Source organism: Trachymyrmex septentrionalis, unplaced genomic scaffold (genome assembly GCF_001594115.1).
Source record: "Trachymyrmex septentrionalis isolate Tsep2-gDNA-1 unplaced genomic scaffold, Tsep1.0 scaffold54, whole genome shotgun sequence".
Lineage (NCBI taxonomy): Eukaryota > Metazoa > Arthropoda > Insecta > Hymenoptera > Formicidae > Trachymyrmex > Trachymyrmex septentrionalis.
The window spans coordinates 157012-161971 of record NW_017305715.1 but is presented as its reverse complement, the minus strand read 5'-3'; the positions used below and the strand labels follow the sequence as shown (position 1 = coordinate 161971).

The 4960-nt window shown below is 33.1% G+C and overlaps 1 pseudogene; it reads left to right on the top strand.

Annotated features, from left to right (window-relative positions):
- Positions 1 to 2436: 2436 nt before the first annotated feature.
- Positions 2437 to 3281, top strand: LOC108752107 (annotated as a pseudogene).
- Positions 3282 to 4960: the final 1679 nt, after the last annotated feature.

Sequence of the window (4960 nt, the reverse complement as noted above, 5' to 3'; positions counted from 1 at the left end):
TCCAGAATTTGATTATCGGCTTTTGATTCAACGTTCTGTATTTCTGTATTGATCAGTTGAATCGAGATATTGTCCGATTTTTTAGAATGTATTTTTATCAAAATGTCACTGACGTTAGAATATTTATTTGTTTGAACACCATCATTCCATTTTTGAAAAAACTTCACTTGTTGTGAGTTGTTATTTTTTGAATTATTCAATGATTCTGAAATTTTGACGCCTGTGTTATTCAGTGATCCGGTCAAAAATTCCTTTTTAAGTTTATCTTCCATCTTTCTGATTTTTTTGTCTTCGCTTGTTGTCATTTCTGTTACTTCGGAGATTTCAGAAATATGCGATGCATTTAAAAATTTATGTCGAATTCCATCTCCCGTCTGATTCGTCTCTTTCGTAGGAATGTACATAATTTTATAGGAATTTCTCGGCTGTAACACATCCGTTGCTACCTCTTGTATCTCTCTCCTTAGCAATTTCGGTACATATTTCAAATGCGCCGTTTCGCCAGGATACGGAGCACTTGCGTTGTTTTCTTGAATCTCCGACATTAAAAGGTATTTATAGTCCAAGGAAATGTTTACTCGTTTTTCCAGAACGTCCATTGATGTAAAAAACGATTGCTCATGTTTGCCGGAAATTCTTACCTCATGATTTGACGTTTGATTCTTAGCGTAACTTTCTGTTTTATCATCCGCTTCCCTCGATTTCGATAATGCGCAGGAGAGGGAAGAAACGACTAGGCTACAATTAAAATAACAACTATATATTATATGCAAATACAATGTGAAATTTGTAATGCATGCTTGTGCCTCGTAAAGAAAATATTAGGTATAAAATTTACACTCTTGCTGATGTCTAATAATCTAATAAATAATAATTACAAATATCTTGAAAAAGCAAACGTTTTGTTTTAGTTATGCCTTTTTAATTTTAAAGCGTTTTGTATAGTATTTCGATAGTAATCTAACTTTCACTGATGTGCGCGAGTTCTAATATCGACCGTGTTCAAAATATAACATTCAAATAACATTTATAATATTCTTGAAGCTTCCATGGGTGCTTTCTATATAAAAGTTATGCTAAAAGTTTCGCGGGTTTCCTCCATATTCTGATCCATTCATGGAATGCCAACGTTTCGTGAACCTTGCAGTCCACTTCATCAGGGCAAAGAGCCCTGTATGTTACGTTTTATCTATTCATGACATTGATCTTATTGTGAACTAATCTATATGATCGAACATGAGTTTTTTCATTCAAACTCACGATAAAATGTACACGGGTACCATTTATCTCAATAATTGCTCTCCTCTTTTTGCATTCTTTCATATCAGAGTATTTAAGTAAATATTTAAAGACTTGTCATTACAAATTACAATATATAAATTGAATTTTTTAACATTGTGATTTGTAGAGAGGGCTAAACCATTACTTTTACTAAATAGTTATATTACTATATAATAATATTATATAATAATAACTATATATAAATAGTAATATAACTATAACTTCAAAATAATCATATTACAGTGTTTCCTTACTTACAAGTAAATAATTAATTAAACAGTTATTCCGTTAAATGGTTACTAATAGTTTATCATAATTAACATTATTAGAAAATAATTTAACCAATTATCAGTTTAACTAATTAAGCGTTTATTGCGTGAATAATTATTCAATCGTGGAATATTAGCTGCATGTACTAAAAAAATTTTGCAACTATTAAAAGGTTATCGTCTGCGATTGGAATATTCTTTTAGAGCTTTGATAGCAGTATTAATCAGTTAAATTCACAAGGATTTATAAATTAGGAACAATAATTGTTAAACGCTTAATAACATTGTAAAAAAATTTGATCTTTTTGCCACACAAGTGTGAATAATTTTTGACATACTTTTGCATGTTGAATACAAATTCGTGAAGAATCCATACAACCTACTAATGTTGAACCAATGTATCAGAATTTGAATGCAACATCGCGAAATGTAAATTCAATATTGAAGAAATGTTGCAGAAACGTTTAATGTCCGTTGAATTATAACGTCTGTGAAATATAAAAAAATTGTTTGCTTATTCAGTTTTATTACTAAAATAAGTATTATTGATTAAGCATATTCCAGAACACACACAACAAAATTATAACTGAAAAAAACACTTATTTTTCTAAGCGATCCAACAATGCTGAACCTCTGCAATCGTACGGAAACTGCTGCTTTGATGATTCAAGAACACTAAATGTTAGTGGATGTATAATTGTGACGTACGAGGGCAAATCAATAAGTTCTTAGAAAATCTGTCATAGGGCACTCGCAGTGTCATGTCACATTACTTGTTGACAAGTAGCATTTTTCAGGTGGTTACTGTCAAACTTTGAGCGAAATTCATCGCGTGGTTTTATTTCTATAGACGATTAAAGCGAACAACCTTTGTATTTTTTGCAAAATGGAAAAAAACGAGTTTCGTGCAGTGATCAAACATCTATGAAAGGTTTAACGCCCAAAGAAATCAAAGCCGAGTTGGATAATGTTCATAGCACATCTGCACCATTGTTTGCGACTGTATACAATTGGGTAAATAAATTTAAACGTGGTTGTACATCCACATGTGATGCATCTCGTTCGGGATGTCCAATTCTGCTTCGTCAGAAATCATCGATAAAGTCCACGATATTGTTTTGACTGATCGACGAGTGAAAGTGCGCGAGCTTGTTGAGGCCACAGGCATATCACATAGCACAGTGATTTCAATTTTGCACGAACAATTGGGTATAAAAAAGCTATCGGTATATGATGGATGCCGCGTTTGCTCACTGTCATCATAAGCGCGACAATGTGACGATTTCAAAACAATGTTTGGAGATGTTTCAACATAATCCAGATGAATTTCTGCGTCGATTCATTACTGTGGACGAAACATAGATTCATTACTTCACACCCGAGACGAAGAAATAGTCAAAACAATGGACTTCACCAGGTGAACCAGCTCCGAAGAAGACAAAGACCGTGAAGTCGGCTGGAAAAGTGATGGCCAAATTCAACGAATTCCGCTACAAATTGCTTCCTCATCCAGCATATACGCCAGATTTAGCCCCCTGCGATTATTTCCTGTTTCCAAACTTGAAGAAATGGTTCGGAGGAAAGAGATTCACCACCAGAGAGCAGCTCATCGCCGAAACAAAGGCTTATTTTGAAGGGTTGGACAAATCATATTATTCGGACGGCTTGAAAAAATTGGAGAATCGTTGGATCAACTGCATTGAGCTGAAAGGAGACTATGTTGAGAAATAAAAATGAATCGATCAAAAAAATGTGTTTTATTATGTTTTTCTAAAAACTTATTGACTTGCCCTTGTATAGATGTAAAAAGACCATGAATCGCACATCGGACCGGTCAAACACAAACCATATCACACGCGCGAGCATTCTATACACGCAACCGATTTCTGCCTAAACATATATCGTTTAGAAATGAGATTCATTAAAAGATCGATATAAGTAATTTAAATTTTCTATTTACATTACTATTGACATTTTATTATTGTTCATTTTTTATAAGTTAAAATAGATTTTGATATACAGAGTCATATTCAGGATAAACGTTTGTCCTAAAAGTCATATTCTCACACTTCTATAAATAGATTCTATAAATAGATAGCCGACTTTGCCTCCATGTTCGAAGATAATGCTGGACAGCACCATATTTGTATTCACTCACTCTCACACTGGTAAATCACACCAATGATAACATTAGCTTTCACATAAATTCATACGCGATACTCATTGACAAGACGCATACGTACGCGTATGGAAATTAAAACTACATTCAAATGAGTATGCATATACAACGCATTCTCACACACACACACAACACACACACACACACACACACACACACACACACACACACACACGCATTCACGCACAAGTGTTCTTTCACCGTCAATTTCAAGAAATCACCTACTTATACTAAAAAAGAATAAAGGTTACACCTTTTTCTCCGTCAAAAAATACTTTATCATCCTCGTCGAAAGAATCTTGGCCAAAGAATTCTTTATCTTCTTCATCAAAAGAATCCCAATCAAAGGATAGTAAAGATATTAGTTGTGTACTGCAAAATACTAGGACACATTAAGAAGGATTGCTATAAACTCAATCGTAAGAAAAAACTCCAATCTAAATTATCTACTCAGGTTTCCAATCTAGTTGCTGTGAAGGATGAACCTAAGAATACTTCGTCAATGGTGGATTGCGTCAGCAATGAAGCCCTGGTGAGATCAAAATTCAAAGATTCTGTGATTGAAATAAACTCATTTAATGATGTTAACTGTAAGTTACACGCATTGATAAATACAGGTAGTGAAAATTCTTTTATTAAATCTTCAATTTATAAAATATTCTGTGATCAACAGGTTTCTTGTATATAGTAATAATTCTATAGAAGGAAATCTCAAAGCGTTAAATAACACGGATACCGAGATTGGCTTGATCCAAACTAAAATTGGTTTCGTTTTGTTACCTAACGTTGAGACGAATGTTGATTTACTGATTTTAGACAACGATACCTGGTCTACACATATAATCTTTGGCCAAGATTTCTTCGTCGCCAATAATTTTATGTTAATGTACAATCCTTTAGATAGCAGCAAATTATAAAGAAGTGAGTTCAGCCAAGATTCTCGATAATCCAGGTGATTTAATTAAACCTTGATTAAATGCAAAAATTGATAATAACAAAACTCAATCAACGGGCGAAGTAAGAGTCAACCACATTTTTTAATTTTTACATAAAATTATATATTGTATTAAACGCGATGAAACATCACGCCAAAAAATAATAAATAATAAAACTATAAACTAATACATTACAAGTAACAAGTTTCGGCTACCAGTTTGAGCCCTCTTCAGACATTAGTACAATAAAAAATAACAGAATAAATTCAATTGTCGCAAGTATTCGCATAATCCGA